The sequence below is a fragment of the Cricetulus griseus genome, chromosome 3 (genome assembly GCF_003668045.3).
Source record: "Cricetulus griseus strain 17A/GY chromosome 3, alternate assembly CriGri-PICRH-1.0, whole genome shotgun sequence".
In the NCBI taxonomy this organism is placed as follows: Eukaryota; Metazoa; Chordata; class Mammalia; order Rodentia; family Cricetidae; genus Cricetulus; species Cricetulus griseus.
This window is the reverse complement of record NC_048596.1, coordinates 239,270,149-239,294,625: the sequence shown is the minus strand read 5'-3', so window position 1 is coordinate 239,294,625 and position 24,477 is coordinate 239,270,149. Positions and strand designations below refer to the sequence as shown.

The window sequence follows — 24,477 nt, the reverse complement described above, 5'->3', positions numbered from 1 at the left end:
TAAGGGCTTGTCTATCTTGCTGATTTTCTCTAGAACAAACTCTTTGTTTCATTGACTCTTTGTATTCTCTTTCTTTCTATTTTATTGATTTCAGCTAGCAGTTTATTTCTTGCCATCTACTCCCTTGTGTGTGAATACTTCTTTATGTGCTAGAGCTTTCAGATGTGCTGTTAAGTTGCTAGTATGAGGTTCTCTCTCTCTCTCTCTCTCTCTCTCTCTCTCTCACTCTCTCTGTCCTTCTCTCTCTAAATATAGGTACTTAGTACTATGAACTTTCCTCATAGTTTCCCTATCACTGTTTCCTATAAATTTGGGTATGCTGTGCATTCATTTTCATTGAATTCTAGAAAGCATAAACTTTCTTTCTTCATTTCTGTCTGGACTCATTTTCCATTCAGTAGAGAGTCAGTCAGTTTCCATGGATTTCTAAGCTCTATGTTGTTGATATCCAGCTTCAATTCATTGTGGACTGAATGGTTATTTCAATTTTCCTTCATTTGTTGAAACTTCCAACAGATAAAGGAGCAAGTTACATGAGGTACAGAGCAGAAGGTGTATTTTTCTGTGTTTGGATGAAATTTTCTGTGAACATCTGCTTGGTACATTGGGTTTACAATGTCTGTGAGGTCCAGTATTTCTCTGTTTAGTTTGTGTCTGGATGACTTGTCCATTGGTGTGAGTGGGGTATTGAAGTCTTCCACTATCACTGTGAGAGGATAAATATGTGATTTAAGCTTTAGTGGTGTTTGTTTAACCCACTTGGGTGCCCTTATTTTTGGAGCATAGATGTTAAGAATTGAAATACCATCCTAGAGCCTTCATCCAGTAGCTGATGGAAGCAGAAGTACAAATCCACAACTAAGCACTGAGCCAAATTCCTGGAATCCAGTTGTAGACAGAGAGGAGGGACTGAGCAAAGGGGTCAAGACAATGCTGGAGAAACTCACAGAAACAGCTGATCTGGCCAAGTGGGAGCATAGGGACATCATTCTGAAATCTGGGGAATCAGCATTGGACAGAACCAAGCCTTCTGAATGTGGGTGTCAGTTAGGAGGCCTGGGCGGTCTATAGAACCGCTGACAGTGGAACCAGTATTTATCCTTAGTGCACAAATAGATTTTGTTAGCCCATTCCCCATGAAGGCTACTCACTCAGCCTAGATACATGGGGGAGGGTCTAGGCCCTCCCCAAAGTGATATGACAGACTTTGTTGATCCCCCATGGAAGACCTCACACTCCCTGAAGAATGGATGGGGTTGGTCTGGGTGGGGGGTGATCAATGGGGAGCATGGGTGGCTGGGAGGGAAAGGGAACTGGGATTTTTATGTAAAATAAGATTGTAAATTTTAAAAAATCTCAAAAAAAAGAATTGAAATGTCATCTTGGTGGATTTTTCCTTTGATGAGAATGCAGTGTTCTTCCCTAACCTTTTTTTATTATTAGTTTTAGTTTAAAGTCTATTTTGTTAGACATTTAGATGGCTACAACAGTTTATTTTTTGGATCTATTTGCTTGGAATATCTTTTTCAACCCTTTACCCTGAGGTAATGTCTAACCTTGATGTTGTGATTCTTAGATGCAGCAGGAGAATGGATCCCATATTTGTATATATTCTGTTACTCTGTGTCTTTTTATTGGGGAGTTGAGACCATTAATGTTGAGATACATCAATAACCAATTAGATTCCCATTATTTTAATGTTGTTATTGGCTGTGGTGGTAGAGTATGTATGAGTGTGGTCTCCTCTCTCTCTCTCTCTCTCTCTCTCTCTCTCTCTCTCTCTCTCTCTCTCTCTCTCTCTCTCTCTCTCTCTCTCTCTCTCTCTCTCTCTCTCTCTCTCTCTCTCTCTCTCTCTCTCTCTCTCTCTCTCTCTCTCTCTCTCTCTCTCTCTCTCTCTCTCTCTCTCTCTCTCTCTCTCTCTCTCTCTCCTCTCTCTCTCTCTCTCTCTCTCTCTCTCTCTCTCTCTCTCTCTCTCTCTGTGTGTGTGTGTGTGTGTGTGTGTGTGTGTGTGTGTGTGTGGTGTGTGTGTTTCCTTTCCTTTGATTTTGCTGGATTGAGATTATTTATTTACAGCGTTAGCTTTTTGTATGCCACATGACAATTTAGGAAGAAAAGCCAGAGTCCAACCATGTTGATTGTGAACTTGGACTTCTTAGGCTTCAAAGCATAGCAATAAATGGGTGCTATCTAAATCATCCAGTCTGTAATATTCTTTTAAAGAAAATCCAACTGAAGATGCCATAAACAGATGTAGTTCATGCTTCTGAGGAAGAAACATAAAAGTAACCAAGTAAACATAAAGTAAATACATAAAATACTATAGAAGATGTTGGGAAGGAAAAAAAAATAAGTTACCAAGATAAAGAAAAAAATGACTTAATTATACCAAAAAGATTGTGATTGTTTAGGGAACAGCCCTCCAGCCAGAAGGATCAACAGGTGTGAAAGTAGGAAGTTCTTTTAAATGGAGAAAACTGACAGAAGGCCTGAGTATAAACACCAGGAGAGGACTGGGTGATCATTTGGTTTCCAAACTTAAATTTTATTTTATCTTATACCTTTCCTAAAACTATAATTGTATTTGATAAGTTTCATCTTAGTGAAGTATAGCCATCATAATTTCCAGGATCACAAATCACAACACAAACCAACCGATTGCAAAAATCTACTAAAATCTATTTTCTTGCTGAAGATTTGTGCTATTTTCTTTGCTTACCATTTATTTTAACTTTAACAGGTATATAATGATAATTACCTGATTCATTGCCTCGATAAAATAATTGAGGCTAAGGAATTTAAAAGGAAAAGAGGTTTAATTAGAATTTTAAGGTTAAAAGCAATGGCATTAATATTTCCTTAGTTTTGGAGAGGGTCTTATGACAAATTCTAGAACAAAGGATGGAGAGATCACATGATGAAACAAGAAATCTAAGAGAAACCAGGCGTCAGTCTTGATCTCTTCTATTCCCCAGTAGTTCACCAAGGTAGCGGTGGAGCCAATTAGTCCTTTAGTAGCCAGAATACCCCATATCCTGCCACTAGGCTTGGCTTCTCAAAGGTCTCAGTCTTAATGCTATCACACTGAGGACAAATCCAAACCATGAAGATCATTAACAAGATGCCTAGGGACTAGTAAAAATTGTGGATCTGAGGAGGCTACTTGAAAGCTGACATAACTCTTGAAAGCCTGGCATTCACAATCACATATGTTTAAGCTGCAAATGGAAGTCGATTGACAGCACATGCCTGTTATTGTTACTAACTACCACAAGTTCAGTACTAGTGATAAAAATTCAATTTTTTGATAAAAAGTGGGCTGGAAATATAGCTAAGTGGTAGAGAACAAGCCTAGTATGTCGCATGGCTCCAGGTTAAATAGATAGGAAATAAAATTTCCTCATCTAAAGAAAGTATAGAAAGGGAAATAAGGGAGGGAGAGAGGTGGACAGGAAAGGAGAATAGAAAGGAGGTAGAAAAAAACACAGGGAAGGACAGAGGGAAAGAGGAAATTTGAAAATGTATATATCGGTGAATCTAATAGCAAATAGCATTATGTGACTGAAAAGCTGGGTATTCCATGTAAGTGAAACAGCCCTCCAATCCCTTATAATTGAAATAGCTACACTGCTTCCCATAAATGAAGCAGCATCGCTACTCTTTGTGACGAAAACTGTCACTGTCCACACAACTTAAACAGCATCATCATTCTGAATCTTTATGTATACTCTGGTTTAAATAGCTATTATTGGGTGCAGTGAATAACCTAATAGCAGCCGTCCCCTTTGATGGATCAGAGCAAGTAAGCTAAATGAAGTTGATCAGAAGCTGTGAGATGTGTCTAGTGTAGTCCATAAGTCTGGTATGCATAAAATAAATAATTCACTTCACTTAAATATGTTCACAGAACTTTCAACAATCCACCCATCTGGACATTCAGCAAATATTTATTGAATATGACCATGTGCTAGATGCTGCTATAGGTAACAAGTTTGTAGGCTTACCTTATCACTCCAAAAGAAGTCCCAATACTTGGAGGCAAATCTAGCCTATATTGGCAACTACTATCTCAGATTCTGTTAAAAGATACGTGTGATGTCCGTGAGAACTCTTGGTGGTTGAGCCAAGGGAAAACAGAGAACATGGGGGCCAAATTTCTGGTTCAGTTTTTAAAGGCCTGTGAACACATAATAATTTACTATTATGCAAATTTATTCTTCTGACACTGTAACACAAGAATAAGTTACATTAATTTATGTCTTAGTTACTATAACAAAAGGCCTGACAAATTCAACTTGATGAAGGAAAGATTTATTTTGAATCATAGTTCAAAGAACTGCAGTCAATCTTGGTGAGTAGGCAATAGTCACTGATCAGTGTATCTGAAGTCAGGAAGCAGAGAGAGATGAGTTCTGGTGCTTACTTGCTTTCTGCTTTTCCCCTGATGTCTCTGTTACCTTTCAATTGTGACAAAACATTATAGCCAAGTCAACTTATAAAATAAAATAAAGTGTTTAATTACAGTTATGGTTTCAAAAGGTCAAAGTCCATGATGGCAGACTAAGGACATTATTGAAGGAATAGCTGAGAGATCATATCTTAACAACATAAGCACAAGGGAGAGAAAGGAACACTGGAAATGGTGGGGATCTTCTAAAATCTCAAAGCACACCCCAAATGACACATTTTCCCCAACAAAGCCAAACCTCCAAATCATTCCCAAACAACTCCACTGACTGAAGACCAAGTATTCAAACATATGAGCCTAAGGGGTCCATTCTCATTCAAACCACCAAAGCTGTTAATTCAGTCCAGGAACTCAGCCTGTGATGGTGCCACACAGTATTGGCAGATCTTCATCTCAGTTAAATCTCTGAAGACACCCTTAAACATACCAAGGAATGCATCTCCTGGGTGTGTCTAAACCCACTCAGGTTTCCCATGAATATTAACCATCACATAGTCTAAATGTTCTGTTTTAACACAGTAAGGTTTGTACATTCCCAGATTATGTTTCTTCTACTTGCAAGCCTGGCAAATGCTTCCTTCTATTGGAGTGACTTTTGTCTCATCCATACTATTAAGTCTGTTCTAATATTTCCAGATAAAGTACCATATAATTATACCAAAAGTACCAGATGATTATACCAAATTACAGTCTCCTTTATTGATCTTATGCTATACTATTTAAACTATGCTATGCTATTTAAACTAATAGCCAGGAGGAGTCCCTGTAACCTCCATATGGAGCTGTTCAAAAATGTTCACTGAATAAAGAGCTATAGGAAAGTAATGAACAAGTTCAGTCACCATTAAGGTGGGTACTGCACATTCCCAAGTAAGTTTCAAATATTCACATATTTATAATCAATGACTTATTCCCAGGCATACAATACTTCCACTCAATGAACTGTATGCAAATGAAAGCCAAAAGTTATCAAAGTAAGACAATTTTGTTAAGGAACCAGTAAACATGTTTTATAAACAAAACTTAAATAACTTGAAATAAGAATTGAGATTATAAAAATTACATTCAGTTATTTAAGGAAAGTTTGAAAATGAAAATCTTAGACAAAACTCATATAACAAGAGAGTTCTGTCCCAAAATATACAGCCTATTGTTTCTGCCCTTGTTTAGCTGATAGAGATAGAAGGTAAGTCTTTATTGGTGAAGACAATATGCACTTCAGAAAGAAGGTCCAGTGGCCCCTACCATAGAAGGAACCTGAAAGCCTCCTCCTTAAGGAAGCACCATGCAAGCTTTCAAAGGAGAGAGGTAACCAACCTAACATCTATGACACCTAAGAATCATATCAATGACTAGCACAGCACCATAAGTCTGAAGGTGGACTAGTGACCTACATATCTTGGTCACAATCAACAACTCTTTAATTGAACTTAAAACATGTTCATCAAGAGGTAAAACATGTATGATATTGGAAACATAGCTTAGTACTCAGTGATAGTGAAGCCATGGAAATTGAAGGACCATCTACACCACTATTTTATTAAACAAACATAATCCCTAACAACAATCTAAACATTTATCCTCCTATCCACAGCCAAATGTAGTCTTTACCCCTTATCAAAGCAACTTCTCTCTGAAACAGACGCAGACCATTACAGAACATTATAACCAACATAACTGCAGAGTTGTGGAGCCCAGTCCAGATGGATACATCAACAAAACAATCTCACACCTAAGACTTGGGGAACATTGCAGAGGAGGGGACAGAAAAATTATATGATCTAGAGGATCAGAGTTTGCTGTGAGATTGTGTTCCCTAGAAACATCAGAAGCTACATCCATAAGGTCTGACAAACATCACTGGCCAAATGTGAGCTGAACAAGTATGACACTAATGCACACGCCAAAGTTGATAGGCAAAAAATCCCATTAGGTCTTAACCCTCCACAACTGAGAAATGCTGGGAGTAGAAATAATTTTCCCCAGGGAAGAGCACATTGATTTGTTATCCAGTAGTAAAAGATCAGGCCCAAAAACATATATACAATCAACATTATATTGACTTAGTAAGCTATGTTTAGGACTATACATGTATATACATATATGTATAGAATGACAATTTTTTTGTTAAAGGCCATGCATTTCAAAGAGAGAAAGAAAGGGTAAATCAGAGGGTTTGCAGGGAGGAATGGAAAGGGAGAAATGTAATTTTCATCTCAAAATTCTCAAATGAGAATTTTCTAGTCTGGAACCTTCCTGTGAACACCATGTAAAGCAAAGGCACACCCATCAGTGCAGAATACGCTCAGAGTCTTATGGCAGTACACTGTCTAAATCCTTCCGTGATAAAAGAAATGTGCCACAATATCTGCTTTGGTCTCAGCACCTGTAGAATGATATTTCCAGATCTTTGTAGAACTGAACTTGTGTTGACCTGAACATGCAGGGTTTATTCACCAGTAGCAACCAGCTCTTGACCGTATAGAGGGTGATGATTTTACTGAGGAGAGCACATATTTGGATGTCTCAATGAAAAAAGTAACAAAGGTGTCATGACTATTATATACTTAAATAATACTCTCAAATATCCAGTGTACCAAATGCCTGCAGCTAACTGAGAGGAATGACATAGTGGACCTTAAATTTGGCTTTTAAGAATAACAGGGCTAGGTGTGGTAGCATGGGTCTGTAATCCCAGTTACTTGAGAGGCTGAGGCAATAAGACCAGAATTACAAAGTCTACTTGAACCTATAGAGTGAGCTCAGGCTAGCCTGGATAATCTAACAAAACTCATCTCATGTATTTTTAAAAGTTAAAAATTTAAAACCAAAGAGTGGAGTGCTACTGTGTTAATTACTGTTCTATTGCTGTGAAGAGACCCCATGATCATTGTAAAAGATAGCATTTAATTGTGGATGTGCTTACTTTCAAGAGGGTGAGTCCATGATCATCATGGTGAGGGGCAGGAAGGCAGAAAGGCAGAAAGGCAGAATACCATAGCTGAGAGCTTGCACCTGATCTATAAGATGAGGCAAAGAAGAGAGAGAAAGAGTGGGGCTACTGGTATGGGTTTTTGAAACTTCCAATGGCACTGCAAGTAACATACCTTCTAATCCTTCCCAAACAGCCCTACCAAGCAGTGGTCACAGATTCAAGGATAGGAGCCTAAGGATGCCATTCTCATTCAAATCTCCACAGTAGCTTAATGGTAGAGCATTGATTGACCTAGAATTTGAGAGATTGTTAATTAATCCTTAAAACTCCAATAAATAAATAAATAAACAAACAAATAAGTAACATGTTTTTTTTTTTCTATTGAGGTATTACACTGAAGACTTTCCTATTGGACTGTCAAAACTGCTGGAAGAAAATCTTATGGCTGGCATAACTCATGACTTTCAGTCCATGGTGGTAGACAAAGCATTGGGGAGCAGCTCAGTCACACAGAAAGGGACTGGAAAGCAGTTTGTTCACATAATATGGGTCAGGAAACAGAAAACAGCAGCAGGCCTAGAGCCATGCCATAACAGTCAGATGTCCATCCACAGTGGTGAATTTTGTCTAGGTTCCACCTGCTAATGGGTTGCCCAGCCTCCCCAGATAGCACCAGCAGCCAGGCAATGGTGCTCAGGGGGGCCTTTGGAGAACATTTCTGATTCAAGCCGTAAGAAACACCTACCCAGAGTTAGGATTGAACTTGAACTTTCCTTTTAATACAAGGCATTTTTAAACCTTTAAAAAGTGCTATGAAAGAGAGTTTACAATTTCAGTGTCCTGGAAGAGGAAATGTGCTGGGTAGAAATCCTCATCCTAGCCCTCTGGCTTTAGCTTCCCAGCATTTTCCCAGATCCATTTCCAAATGGGAAAATGGCACTGGAAGCCCTGAAGGAAATGTCCACCTAATTATACCCCTCAAGCCAGAAACACAGGAGAGACAAAAAAAAAAAAAGACAAAGAAGGAAGAAAGGTAGAATAGAGGGCAAGGTGGGCATCTGGGAACAGACTTCACAAAAATAGAAATGCAATTAAGTTGCTATCTTCCAAAATGGTCTGGACTCACACACCTACAACCCTGCGTGTTCTGCTTTATCTCATTAAATGCCTGGTTATGGATGGACAGGCTTGCCATCTGTTTAAATAATAGTTTTCTGTTCTCCATGAACACTACAGTGTTGGAGACAATTAAAGCATGCTCTCCACTGCCATCTCCCTCTCAGCAGGACCTCTGATACTGTAGGACCATCGTGCCACCTCCACGCTGGCATCTGCTCCCAGCTACAATTTCCCTGCTCTCCCATCTAACCTCCCCTCCAGAGGTAAACCTTCCTGGCCAAGATGCAGGCAATGTGAGTGTAAACACCCACTCACAGAGGAACAGAAGACAGATTAGGAAAAGTTCCAGCACTCTTCTTCTTGGCAATCCCAGAGTGACGGATGTGACTTCCTGTGAATTCTAACCATAAGCTATTTTCAAAATTCAGTTTTAAATTAGTGGGAAATGATGGAGTTTCTTTTAAAAGTGGCATGTTTAAAGCTAGATTTGGAAGAGGAGACACAGAGTTGCACCTCTGACAGAGGGAAAAGGCTCAGCTATGAATCCACTGGAATTACTGGTAGGGACAGCAGAGTCATATGCTAGGGAAGTAGAGGTATCCCAGTTTGGGGAAGGAAGATAGATTCTTACTGGTTTTAAATCAGGAAAGCATCCAAAAGTGAAATAATTACTTATTTTCTTGTGAAGCATTAGTTTCAATAGCCTGTTAATCAATATATGGAGGTCTTAGCATCCTCTGAGATGTATTTTATTTTCCTGAGTGTTTCTGTTTTACAAAAAAAAAAAAAAAAAAAAAAAAAAAAACACCTGAGGCGGAGAATTTGATTGGGCTATTTGATGTGCTGAAGAAATAAATCTTCAGGAGTCTTCCTTTAGATTGTTCTCAATTGAGTATTCAATAACTTATTGGAATAGGACACTTTGATTGGTACAATGCTGAGCTTATGAGAATGACTCCAGGATTTGGGCTTGTACTAGGAAAACTGGGATGTATAGTCACCCTTTTCACAATTTTCTTAAGAAGCTGAGTTAGAGAATATGTCTTAACATGCTTTGGAGAAAATTAAACCACTAAAATGTATATAGATGTATGATAAAGGGATGTATCATGGGGGATTGGCTGGGGTGATTATGGATGCTGAGAAGCCTCAGGCTGTGACAGTTGAAAGCCACTTCCAGGAGAGGACTGAGCAGTTCACACAACTGAGCACAATGGAAGCTGATGGTGTAACTCCTAGGATAAGGTCTAACCACTAAGAAACTGGTTCCCAGTCTTGGGTCAGGAAGACCCAAGAATATCTAGAGCTCCTATGTCACAGAGCAGGAAAGAATGAGTGGACGTCACAGCTCCAGAGTCCAGAGAAGAGTATGGAGTTTTTGCCCTTAATGGTTCTGTGCTGGCCAGCCACACTGGTAAGGGCTAACTTCCGTAATCTGTCTGCTAATGCAATTGTACACATCATTGGGAAATGCCCCTTCTGAAGAAATCTACACTGCTAGAAGCAGGCAGAGGAATTCTGCCAACATTGAGATAGAAGAAATGTGCTTTGGCTCTATTTGTATGATTTCAGAGAATCAACACCCTGGACTCCATAGTTGGTTTTATGTCAACATCATGATACAGACTAGAGTCATTTGGGAAGAGCGAACATCAATATAGAAAATGTTCCCACTAAATTGGCACATGGGTGATACTGTGGGGGCATTTTCTTGATTAGTGGTTGACATGGGAGGGCCCAAGCCTCTCACAATGTGGTGTTGCCACTCCAGTGTAGGTGTTCTGGGGTGGCTAAGAAAGCAGGCTGAGCAAACCATGAAGAGCAAGCTTTCCTCCATGGTCTCTGCTTCGGTTCCTGCCTCTGGTTCCTGACCCATTTGAGTTACTTTATTGATTTCCCTCAATGATGGACTGTGATGGGGGGCTGAAAGCTGAAATCTTATTTTCCCCAAGTTGCTTTAGCTCATGGTGGTTTATGATAGAATAGAAATTTCAAGTAAGACAGAAATTAGTACCCAGAGTTGGATATTTCTGTGACAGACCTGACCATGTGTTTTGGGGAGGATTATGACAGCAGTTTGAAATTTGGGTTAGAAAAGGCATTGAGTGCTTGGTGTTCAGTGGGCTGCTTTATGGAAGCTTGGAAGAGAATACTGAGAGCAATTCAGACAACAGAGGCCTGACTTATGAAGTTTCAGAGGAAAACAAAGACTACTGGAGCCATTCATATGCTATTTTAAGATGAAGACTCTAGCCAGGTATGATGACAAGTATCTAATCCCAGCACTTGGGAGGCAGAGGTAAATAGATCTCTGTGACTTCAAGGGCAATCTGGTGTATATAATGAGTTCTAGGACATCTGGGGATACATAGACCTTGCCACAAAAATTATAAAAACACATGCAGGCACATGTGCATGCACGCATGTGCGCACGCACGAGAGCACAAATACACACACACAAGAAAACAAAAATAAAGGGAAAAAAGGAAAAAAAGAGAAGGGATCCATGGTTCTGGTCAGCTGAGGCTGAAGGCAGTCCTACAATGGCTACTTGTGAACGAGCTGCCCAAATACTGCAGGGGACCAAAGCATTTATAAGTGTCAATACAATGGGACAACCACCAAGGACAGCAGTAGCTATGGAGTGAAACAAACCTGAGTCTATAAGACAAACTCCTTCTCCGTAAATTGTAGAGCCAAAGAAGTGCTGCAACCATACCATTTAGAGTCTATGCAATCATGGATCCCAGAAGTCTGATATTGAGCTTTATACTGCTGGAGTTCAGTTTTACTTTGGTTTTATTGTGACTATCCCCTGATTCTTCTCTCTTAAATAAAAAAGCATGTAACTCTTTTATTATTAGTAGTACTAGTAATTTAGAAGAGCACAATTGAGATACTTTGAAATTAAAAAAAATAATTCAGAACTTTGAATGGAGAGGCTTTGGATATTTTAGAGATGCTTTGAACTTTGAAAAATCTGGATAATTGGAAGAGCCTGAACTCATTCTGTTTGAATTTTTAAAGACTGTGGGGACTTTCAAAAGTTGGAATGTTTATGTTATATTATTAATATAGATATGAGATCTTGGGGACTAAGAGGAAAGGAAAGGTTATGGTTTAGAAGTGGTATGTTTGTGTGTCAAGTTGACAATGGATTAATTTACTATCTAGTTTTTGTCATCTCACAGACTAGAATCATTTGGGAAGAGGGAGCCTCTATTGAGAAATTCATGAACCTGATTGGTCTGTGGGAAAATCTATGGGATTTAGTGATTGATGTGGGAAGGCCCAGGTCATTTTAGGTAGTCCTAGAGTACACAAGAAAGCAGGTTGATTGAACCATGTGGAACATGTCAATAAGCAGCTTCTCTCTCTCTCTCTCTCTCTCTCTCTCTCTCTCTCTCTCTCTCTCTCTCTCTCTCTCAAGTAGCTTTTGGCCATAGTGTTTCATCACAGCAATAGGAACCCTGACAAAGACAGAATGTATAAGGGATGTATATGATATGCATTATAGGCATACTTACTCAAGGACATGTATTTTGAGGCCTCTTTTTATAAAGTTTACCATGATGATATTTCTAATTTTCAGTACATTTCAAAGATGATTTGGAATATTCAGAACTCTTTTAGTCAATTGTTTTTTTCTAGTTCCTGTTGAATTTTGGGGATTAAGATTAGGTTTAGATTTAGCATAGATAATTTTTCTTCTAGCATAGTTGTATTCTTACTAAATTGCCTAAAGATCTAAGATCTAAAAGAAAAAAATCTCATTGCTTATAATGAGAATCCACTGCTTCATCCACAGAAATGAAAATGAACAGAAAAACTGAAGAAGAAAATTGGCAACTTCACAAACTGGAACATTATAACAGGTCACCCTGTTGCTGAGTGTGGGCCAGGATTTAAATGTATTTGGATATATGTGACAATGAAGAGTTTTGCTATAGCCTGGGAGGACCAGGGTGAACCGGATGATGCTTGTGAGAAGAAGGATAAGTTTTCCCACCAAGATCTTTATAGAACAAAAGCTCTTGTTTTCTGCCATAGAGAATAGGGTTGCTTACCCTAGTGGGTCCCGGAAAATTTGTTTCATCCTTTCCAGGCTCCCCAACTATCTATCTTTATTCTAGATCTTATAATGTCTCATGTTCTTTCTGAAGCTCTGTTGGATATAGGTGAGACACTGGGTAGGTGTGCTCTAATCCTTTTCTGCTGTTACTCTTAAGACTTCAGTCTGATTTTCAGTGGAGTCTTCCTTGAGGAAAAAAAAAAAGTCTTGAAATGCTGTCATGGGGGTCTTCGGCTTCCACACCATATTTTGGGCTAATAATTGACTGCCTTCAATATTTTTTTATATTTGTTTTCAAGGCTTTCAATGTAATAAATGAAAAGATGTCAGCCTGGAATTCCATTCTGATAGTCACTGTTTTAGTCATTTTCCCTTTACTGTAACAAATTCCTAAATCCTGAGAATCAACTTATAATGAGAATTCTCTGTTGTTGCTTTGTCTCACAGTTCTTTTTTTTTTTTTTAAAGGTCACTTGAACCCAATGATCACTTGAACCCAATGCTTTAAGGTGACACAGTATGACAAGAACATGTGACAGATCAAAGCCAAAAGACGCATGTACTTTCCATTAACACCATATTGGAAAAGATGAAAGAAATTCTAGGTTTACTTTGTTTGGAATGTTTTTCAGTCAGGGAAACAATATTTGCCTTTTTATTTCATGAAATAATAGTCCTTTTCCTCCTAAGTCAGAATGCATTTTCTCCTTTCTAGGCCTGAGGGTGGCCATCTGCTTCTTCCTGCTTCTGTCTAGCATTTCTCAGAATGTAGCAGAAATTCTCTGGATTCCAGAGCCATGAAGATGATAATCATACAGTGTCAAAGAGAGCCACATATTTGTAAACTCAGTGAAGTTACTGGGGATTATGACATCACTTTTTTGAATAAATTAATGTGCCCAGAATGGTGTCCAGTCCAAAACAAGAACTCAGGGTGTTAACATCATTATGACTGTTTTCATCATCACTAAGAAGTAGCCACCATAAGCTTGAGCTGCAGGATTAAAAGGCCTGGTCTTCTAACTTATCTGAAATTAAGAGAAGAGCCGAATTTCATTTCACATTATTGGCATGAGGATGAAATAAAATACATGAGTTTGTGGGTTTCAAAGTACTGTATCAAGGTAGAAATTCCCAATGAATTTATTAGAACTGACCTACCCTGTTCACATAGAAACTCATAGAGTGCAGAATGCTGACCAAGCAGAGACCTATATTCTATAAAATTGAAATTAACTCTATTTTATAAAATGATATCATGTCTGTCACATTCCTAGTCCTTTACTTCCATGAGAAATGCATATTTGTTTCAAGTCCATTTATTTGCATTCTCCATAATTCAGACCAAGAAGTATTTCTCTTTTCTCTTTATTCTGAATTCTTTCATTTCCACTGAGGCAACCTGAGATTTAGTTTCAGATAACTCAACAAATTTTTAAAAATTAATCTATTTATGTTCATGTAGCCTTAATTCTTCTTTCTTTTTTGTACTTGACAAGCTTTTGAGAATGAGAATATAATAATTAATAATTTCATTTTATAGCATTCATTTATGTATGTATATTATGTATGTATACATGCAGGTATATGTGAATGTATGTGTTTGGTAGGTGTGTGTGTACATATGCAGGTGTGCATTTGTGTGTATATATGTCCATGTTTGTGCTTCTTACCCATGCTTGGAGGTCAGAGGATGATTTTCTGCTATAACTCAACTCTCTGCTTCTACCATATGTATCCCAGTGATCTAATTCAGGATGACTAGCTTTGGTGACAAGCTCCTTTATTTACTGATCCATCTTATCAGCCCAAGTGTTCAATCATTTCAAATGAAAAACTACTCATCAAAAAGAAACTTTAAAGGCTGCATTCTAATGAGAGCATTCCCCTATTAGCTCAGATATTTGAGCATTTCATCCTCAGTTGTTTGGGAGACTGTGGGACCATAGAGGTAAAGATTTATTGGAGGAAATATGTCACTGGGGGTGGACTTGTAGAGTTTGTAGCTTTTTCCCCATTAACATTTTTATCTCTGCCTTCAGATATTTAAATATGTGATCTCTCAGCCTCCTGCTCTGGTTCCCACAAAGCATTATGGACTCTTCCTCTGGAACTATAAACCCAATGAAACCCTTCCTTCTATAAATGTCCATGGTCACAACAATAAAAAGTAATAATACAAGAGCCAATTGGTATCTCATTCCCATAGATGAATGTGACCATAAAGATAAATAATAATTGAATTGATCCATCTCTTTGTAAACGGGGCACAGCTGTAACATAAATAATAAAAACTCAGAGACAGATACTGGGGTTAAAGCTGAAGACCAGAGAAGCAAAGTGGCCAGCCACTAGAGTTCTCACCTCTACCAATGCTCAAACTGAAGGGGTAATTGTATCCTCTGATTGCATCTCCAAACTGCAGTGCTTCTCAGACTGCCTGAGATTGCATTGAGTGAATACAGTCTGAGACCCTGAGCTCCTGTACTTTATTCCTCTCTAGTGCTGAGATAAAAGGCATGCATGACTACCACCCAGTTTCTATGACTAGCTCGTGTGGCTGCTGGGATCTATGTGTGGACCACCACTGCCTGGCCTCTAAGTCTGTGGCTAGCTTTGCATTCTGATCATCAGGCAAGCTTTATTAGAACATAAAAAATATCACCACATGTTATATCATTTTTGGTGGCATATGCTTATACATACCCAGAAGGAGGGTATTTCAACAAAAGTGAAACCAGTAAATGATGTGTGAGTGATATTTGTTTTATTTTCTCTATACAATGTGATTCTAAGATACACAATACTTTGTAGACTTTTCCACAAATGGTTTGCTTAAGTTTTTAGATTGAATCATTCAGGAAATTTGTAAGGACAGCTTGTTTTAGATTTCATTTTTCAACAGAGAAAATACAACAAAAAGACAAATAAGAGGGTCAGAAGACTCTAGGACCCACACTAAGAATGTGTGTGCCTAGTGCTGAGTGTATAAGTACATAAGACAAAAACGGACACCTTTATCAGTAGAATCTCATTAAACAGACAGCCAAGTTGGGATTGAGGAAAATGGAAGTTGAGATATAATCTTAAATCATCTAAAAGTCAAATGTTCCTTCTGAGCCACAGTTATCACAGTGACTAGTACCCCATCTAAGCTATGGTTGTACCAGAGATGAGTGTTCCATTTGTACCACAGTTGTAACAGTAACCAATACCCCATCTGAACCACAGTTGTTGCAGTGACTAGGGCCCTTTTGGAGCCACTGTTGTCACAATGAACAGTGTTCTATATGAACACAATTGTCACAGTGACCAGGTTCCCATCTGATCCATCGTTGTCACAGTGACAGTGCTCCATCTAAGCCACAGCTGTAACCGTGACCAGGTTCCCATCTGAGACATGATTGTCACATTGACAGAGCCCATCAGAGCCACAGTTGTCACAGTGACCAGGTCACCATCTGAATCATGGTTGTGACAGTGACCAGGTTCCCATCTGAGACATGGTTGTCACAGTGGCAGTGTCCCATCTGAGCCACAGTTTTCACAGTGACACTGTCCCATCTAAGCCAAAGTTGTCACAGTGAGCAAGTTCCCATCTGAGACATGATTGTCACAGTGACCAGGGCCCCATCTGAGCCACAGTTATCACAGTAACCAGGTCCCCATCTGAGCACAGAAGTCACAAGGACTGTCTTGATCTACAGTTTTTGCTCCTTTGACTCTGCCAACTACAGATAAAAAATATGTAGTAGACGCATCTGTGCTGAATATGTACAGACTTCTTATAATTATTTATTGAACTATACAGCATTATACCTGCTTTTATATAATGTTAATATTTTATCAGGTATTAAAAGTAGACATGATTTAAAGTCTCTGAAGGAATTATATAAGTTTACAGGTTTTATACAACTGCTGTGACTACTTGTATAAGGGATTAGTATATTAGGAAGCAGTCTCCTGTTGATACTGCCAACTAATAGTATATTAATAAAATATTAAGTCCAATGTGCTGAAAGAATTACTTCCACTCAGCTTTTTGGATACAAGCCTTGAGGCAGGCATATGAAATGACATTCTTCTTAATCTGATATTTTATAGTTATAGATGGAACTGACCTATTGTTTTACTTCTGCCACCAAATCTTTAAAATGAGATCAGAAATGCCATCAAATAACATGTTTAAAAAACTGTCTTGTAGAAAATGTGGAAAAAACTTTGATGTTCATTTTTTCATGAAACCAGTTTATAGTATATTCTTAGTTATCATAATTGTGAGCTCTAGAAATATATCTAGACACATCACAGACAAGTGAATTTTTAAATTCAGTTTCCCTATCTATGTGAGGATATTAAGGGTGTATATCTTAAATATTTTAGTGAGTATAAAATTTAGTGAAATAGCGATAATTTTTTAAAAACTAATTATCATGGTTGTCTGGTCAGTAACACTAGTTCACTATATCCACACACTGAGACATGCTGAGGATTGGAAGTATTGCTACAGTTTCTAAAATAGTTTCTATTATCCCAGTGTGGCAACATGAGACTGTGGTTCTAACATGTATGTGACTGAGGCACAAGGATCATGTACAGACTTCCTTATTATAAAGATTTATTGAAATATACAGCATCACACCTGCTAGCTATAGAGGCCAGTCTAGCCATAGAGTGTACTCGTTTAAAAGTAAATAAAGAATAGAATGTTTGCTGCTTAGCTCTCCATTGTGGTAGTGTTGCGTATATACATACTTTCCATAACTCTGAGTTACTGAGCAGAACAACAGACTGTGTGGCTATCTGTGTCTGTATATGCATATGCTGATGCACTTTTGGGTAGCGCATGTTGAAATGTCATCACTATAACCCTTTGCTAAATGCATTTCCACCCATATCTCTTGTGTTTTGCTCTTGATAATAAGAGATAATAAGAATTTCTTAAGGATGATACTTCTTTCTTTCAGAATTTTGCTGCCAGAGATTTCAGCTCTCTCACAGGCTCTTCACCCACCCACCCTATACCCTTTAAACATCCCCCTTTTCTGCACTGTGTAATTCCATTTGAGGTCTTAAAGCAAATCTTAACAAAGTAAAGTAAAAGGTTATTTCTTAGGATAAGGTTTTATTAAACACCTCCTCTTGGGTAGAAGTGATCTTGACCTTAAGCAACCTAACAATTTGTGGGAAGAAAGAAGTGCATCTCACTCAAGATCTATGAGATAATCGCCAAACACCAATCAAGGTGCTACTATGCTGCTTCTAGTAGATAGTGACAAATGACTAAGACAGATCGTATGCAAGAGTGTGTAGGTGGGAGGAGGGTGGGTGCGAAGAATTAATTGGGAAGTGAGCAAATGGCAGTTACAGCAGGAAAAGGAGATACTATGCTTTTGAGATATTCTCAAAACTTCAGGTATCCCTGATTTTTTTTCCTGAGAATAATTTGAACAGAAAACCACAAATCAAGAACTTCTTCTAAGGATCAAATGCACCACTGAGTCTTTACCTGGGAGAAGAATTACTACTGTGAGGATTAAACACATGTAGAAAAATACATACCTGTATCTATTTTAGGAACTCTGTGATTTTTCCTTATTTCAATAACCATTGTTCATGCACAATCTTGCAAGGAATATGAACATGGCTTTACAGAAGAAAAAAAAGTAGAGCTCAGTTGTGATTCTGTGTATTTTGACTAATTAAAAAAAGACAGCTAAAAAGATGAATTGCTACATTGGAATTAAAGGACTAGCTAAGTATCTAGCCATGCAGGCAAATAGAGCCATACAGAAATCTTTCTGTATGAATGTAGAAGTACATAGCTCATTTCAGTGCCATGTTCTATTCTTAGAGTTAAAGCTGTTACCAAGTTGGAAATTAAGAGGAGGGAAGAGGTTCTCAGAAAAAAAAAGTTTCAAGTATCTCTTTAAAGAGTGTCAATCAGTTTAACAGCTAGATGACTAAATTATGATACTGAGTTATAAGGGTCAAATCAGACAGGAAAGTTCGTTAACAGTGTCTTTTTCTGTCTTCCTAATCTTACAGAGGGAAAGGTAGTGAAGTATAATGATTAATAAATCACTAAAAGTCACACGGCAGTGGAAACAGTAGCTTGAGAGGTAGCCCTTAAGTGTTCCAGTTCACTCCTACAGAATTAATTGTCCAATATGCATCACTTATGTCAAGTGCCTGTTAGTGACAGCTCTCATTGTGGCTAGCGTGCTCCTCATATCTAGTCCACTCTTTCCGGAGCTTTTGGTATCCTTGGCTACAAAGTCATATTGAGGGTTTCACTTCGTGTATATCAGAATTGTCAATCATGTTATCAATATTAATGCATCTTGTTCCTTTGTGACACAGAAGTCTAAAGCAGAGGTTATTACATTCATATCTAACACAGAGGCAGGCATAAGTGAATTCTCAGAGCTTTGTTAATAACAGTCCTTGAATCTTTGAGGGAAGTAAGGAATAAACATATACAGTATTTGTAAAATTTAATTAAGCATTACTAACAACTTTATTTGAGGATCTATGTCAATATGAAACTCATCTCTCCATTCAGCTGTATACACAGGCTGACTCAGTCAGGTTTGCAAGGGAGAACCATGAGCCACCTTCTCAAAATGTTCACTACATTAAACCACCAAGGAAGTCCATAGAGGGGGAGGGAGCCTGAGACAAAGATGCATTAATCAAGATGGAGAGCCACTGGGTGGGAGTGCCATTGCTCCAACTCATCAGGCAGCCCTCATGAGGGCTAGTTTCTGATATAGAGGTGAGAAAAGAAAAAAATTATGTAAGTATGTGCCTAGTATCCCAGAGTGTAGCCTCTAGGAAGATAGGCAAAGTTGTTATTCTAGCCAGAGAGACAGCAGAAATGTCCTGAGAATGCTTTCTTGAGAAAGACCCTACTATGCATTCTCAGAAATGTACAGTGGATCAGAGACTGAAAACTAGAGTGTAAGCAATCATCCTTAAAGAAAATCATGAATACTTTGCTCTGAATAACTTCATAAATGATGTTCACCACTCCTTTCTTCTTTTAATTCATAAAAAGATTGTGTTTACATGACTGTATTTTTCTCGCAGGATGTGAGACAACTTACAAAAACAATATAAGAAGGTGTTTTAGTTAAGGGCTCTATTGCTGTGATCAAGCACCATTACTGAAAGTACCTTGGAAAAGCACATTTGACCTTATCTTTTATGTCCATCACTGAGGGAAACCAGAGCAGGAACTCAGGGCAGAAACTGAAGTAAATGTCATGAAGGAGAGCTACTTGGCAGCTTACTCCTCAAGTCTTGCCCAGACTGTTTTCTTTTACCATCCAGGACTACCTGCACATGGGCGGTATGACATACAATGATTTAGGCTTTCCCACACCAAACATTATTCAAAAAACGCCCTGCAGACTTGTCTACAAGCCAATATACTATGGAAGCATTTTCTTGATTAAGTTCCTTCTCCCCAGATGATGTTAGCTTGTATCAAGTTGACATAAAAACTAGGCAACATAATTGACCCCTTGTCAACTTGACATACACATCACTTTTAATCCACAATGTTTCCTTTCTTCTTGTACTGAAGATGTCATGTTCATATTAATAAGACAATATAAAACATTTCAAGTTTTAAAACAGTCTTTAAAAATTTCAACACTTGAAACATTCAGTCTCTTTAAAACATCCAAGGCCTCCTTTATAGTTCAAAGTTTCTCTAAAATATCCGTAGTCCTTCTAAAACTCCAAAGTCTCTTTAAAAGTTCAAAGTCTCTCAACTGTGGGCTCCTGTAAAATCAAAATAAGTTACTTTCTTATCCTGAAAAGGAATAACCAGAATACAACCAAAATCAAAGAAAAGCAAAGCTGAAATCCAAGAGTATAACACTCAGTGTCAAACTTTCTTGAACTCATGATCTTCTGGTTTCCAAAGGACTTGTTGTTCTCCTCTACCTCTCCATCTCTGCAATCTACAGCACATGCAGAATGTCTTAGAGGCTCTGAATCCCTTGATGCCACGCATGATGCTGTCCTTGGTCATCATCCCATGGGATGGCATCTCTAAAATGCTAGAATTTCCACTACAACTGGGCTGCACCTTCACCAATACCATCTCTTGGTCTCATTTCAAGAACTCTGACCCTGAATCATGGTGCTAAGCCTCAGCTTCTCTCTACGACTTCATCATGTCTTCAACACAAGTACCACCTGGGTAACTTTTACACTTTTTCATGTTCTGCTACCTACAGTAGACAGTTTTGTTGCTTTCTGGACCACAGCTTCTAGATAATAAGTCTGAAGAAACGTGTCTCAGAAGACTTCTTCTCAATAATGCTGGGCTCTTGTTAATCATCATTAATTCCTTAGCCTTAGTTTACCAGCATTATTGTCCTAGCAAAGATTTTTCTTCAGTAGTTCTTAATTCAAAATATTGGACAGCCCCAATATAGTCATTAATGGATTTTCAAAACATATCTCTGAAATTTTCCAAGCCAATTTACACTGTTTTCAAGACTTTTAGCACTATGTTCTATGTTCCTGTAACAGCTCCATAAGCCATGAACACTCAAGAGCTTATCCAGAATAAAGTTCCAAGTCCTTTTGCAATCCTCCCCAAAACACCTGGTCAGATCTCTCACAGAAATGCCTTACTCCTGGTTCCATTTTCTATCGTAGTTAGGATTTCTATTGATGTGATTAAGTATCAAAGCCAAAAGCAACTTGGACAGAAAAGAATTTATTTTACCTTACAATTTCACACCATAGTATGCCATGGAGGAAAGCCAGGGAAGGAACTTAAGGCAGGAACCCAGAGATGGGAACTGATTCATAAGCCATAGAGGAATTCTTTTTGCTTGTTTTCTCCCCATGACTTAACTGCTCAGCTTTATTTACTTAATTTTATTTTATTTTAATATAGTACCAAGAACCACCATCCCAGAGGAAGCACTGTTCACAATGAACTGGATCCTTCTACATCTGTGGTGATACCATGCTTGTACAAATAAAGCCCGTCTGAAGGTCAGAGCATGGAACATCCCACTAGCTAACCATAGAGGTCTGGAGGTCTGTACAGACAGACAGGAAATGAGCTAGCTGGGTGAAAACAGGATATAATCCAGGAGAAACAGGAACTTGCTCTCTTGTCTGCTGAGATGGTAATGAGGTGAAGTGTGGAAGTGTTGGCTTGCTCCTTCTTCTCTCTGATCTCTCAGAATTTTCCTCGATATCTGACTTCAGGATTTTATTACTTAGACAAATTAAGAACTCCATTTACACACTCAAAAATCAATCAAGGGAATTCACCATCATCTTACCCACAAGCCAATCTGATGAGGTCATTTTCTCAATTGAGGCTACCTTTTCAAAATGACAATAGTTTATATAAAGTTGAGATAAAAGTAGCCTCCATGGTATAAATGAGAAAATGGGGCCAGACACTGGGAGACAAGAGAGATCAGAAGCACTAAAACAAAAACAAACATTAAGATGATGGTGTAGCTAAGTGTACAAATTGTTTGTAATTTTGAAGTCATGTAATACTTTATGTTTTAACTTGTTTAGTCTTTATAGTCACCTTCTGAGGGATCCACTGCCACTACCCATTTTGCACATGGACAAAGAGCATCACAGAGAAGTCTAAGAGCTAGCACATGGCAGAACAGGCATTCAAGACAACTTGAGTCTTCATTCTATACTCTGTAATCAGCCTTTGCAATAGTCTTTGAAATTAGTGTGGGTTATAGCCATTATATGCTCTGAAACTTTATATTCTTGTGTATGTAATTCTAAAATTTTGTTCCTTTTTACTAAGACAAAAAGAAACAGAACCTTGAAGACTACCAGCCAAAATACTTTCCTCTTTATATTTATATAAGGGGTGAGCTGTCTAGAATGTGGCAAGGTACAGACTTTTGAGCTGAGCATACTCAGGAACCCAGCTAGCTGATCCTTCTGGTAGGTGACCAAGCTCTCCCATTTCCACCCCTGCTGAGACACACCAGCCTACTGCTGTGAGCAAGAATGTGAGTCACCACTGCTCAGGTGCCATTTCTTCCATCCCACTAAAGGATCTGCACAGATCAATGCAGAGTGTAGGCTGTCAGAAAAGTTATGTGTGATTCAAGCAAATGACAAAGAACATAAGTGACATAATTTGTCCTCTCAGCTTTCAGGTTGGCTTCATGACAAAATACAAACTGTGTTTTAACAAGACTTATTTCTTAAAATTTAAACAATTATAAGAAGTAGTCCAACGGGAACATTTGTATTCACTTGGCCTCGGGTGAGTTTAGAATGCCATAGGCTTCTTTTAGAAATTTATTCTTTGGAAATTTTGTACAGGTATAAAATGTACTTTGATCAGGTCTATACCTCCATTCCTCACTCTAGTTTCTAATTGATCCTCCCAACACATCTCCCTCCCGACTTCATATCCTCATTAGTGATGCACATTTTCACATGGGTGTGGGGTTGTCACTGAGGTACAGACAATATACCACTGGTCACCACCAGAAAAAAGAGAATCTCCCTATTGCAGCACCCAATTGTCAATAGCGCCTCAGCTTGGGGTAGGGCTTCTATGGGCCTCTTCCCCAACCATGTTGGAAATTTTAACCCATCCGATTTTGTTCAGGTATTGTGCAGGCAATCACAGCTGCTCTGAGTCATGTGTGTAGCAGCCATGACATGTGCAGAGGACAGCTTTACATAGCATTTCTCCTCATTCTTCAGCCCTTGTGTGTTGGGCCTAAAAAGGCCAAGAAGCAAGGCCTAGTGGAACTTCCTGAGCCTGACTCGAGTTTGGCAACCTGTCTCAGCAAAACTGCCTCTGCCTAGCTACTGCTAACATGGTGAAATATTATTGGCCCTTACACCTCACCCCATCTTGAGGTCCCCACCCACTTTCTCAACTCTATAAAAGTGCATTCCTGATGCAATCAAAGGAGACTCTGCTTTGACAAGTCTCCCAACTCAGCATGGTTCTCTCCATGACTAGGAGGGGGGTCTGAGTTGTTGACACTCACCATCCTGCTCAGCCCCAGGAAGAGACTGGTTGGACCAGCCCTACCTACCTGCTGGAGGACCAGGCACTTGTGCTCTTTCCACTGTCACTTGATGATATGGGGGTTAATAGAGATGGCCCTTCTATGGCTGAGCATTCTTTGTCACATATTCTCAGGACTTTGAACAGCTATGAGTCTCTGTATTAACCACTAATTACCGATAACAATAGGAAGCTAGACCCCAGGCTCTATGCAAAAATCTATAATTTCAGTATAATATGTGCCTGTGATCCCAGCACTGAGAAGGTAGAAAAAGCTGATTGTCCAAAACTCCTTGGAAAAGCAATCTAGGTGAATGAATAGTGAGTTATAAGTTCAGTGACAGACTCTATCTCAAATACATAAGGTGGAGAGTGACTGAGGAAGATTACTGTCATCAATCTCTGGCCTACTCATGTATTTGTGCATATGTCCCTGTACACACACACACACACACACACACACACACACACACACAGAGGGAGAGAGAGAGAGAGAGAGAGAGAGAGAGAGAGAGAGAGAGGCAGAGACAGAGACAGAGACAGAGACAGAGACAGAGAACATTAAGAGAACCAATGACTACATTGCAGATAGTCAAACTTTAGAAAGCATGTTGAAATTGTTACTTAATTTAAAAAGTAAATATAACATCAATATGTAAAATTAACACACTCAACAATATCTTCAAATTATATTGAAGCACATAACTAATAATATATACTTTATGGGGTTGCAAGCAATTAGTGGCACTAAATTATAGTATTAAAATAAAGTGTTTCAAATAATAGATTACAAACAAAAAACTACTTTTCAAACCATGAAATTCACAGCTTTTTAC

At 38.6% G+C, this 24,477-nt stretch overlaps 1 long non-coding RNA gene across 3 annotated transcripts in view; it reads right to left on the bottom strand.

The window, feature by feature from the left end:
* The window catches only part of LOC103163705, a 53,349-nt gene that overhangs the window by 16,261 nt on the left and 12,611 nt on the right, over positions 1–24,477 (bottom strand). Inside the window, exons 1-3 of one of the 3 annotated variants that reach the window (XR_003484123.2) lie at positions 11,175–17,600; positions 7,573–7,691; positions 4,002–4,174 (exon numbers count right to left, since the gene is read on the bottom strand). This is a non-coding gene — a long non-coding RNA (uncharacterized LOC103163705). Of the gene's footprint in view, positions 1–4,001; positions 4,175–7,572; positions 17,601–24,477 lie in introns of those variants that run through there. The other 2 variants (XR_003484122.2, XR_004769358.1) reach the window with 2 other exon arrangements.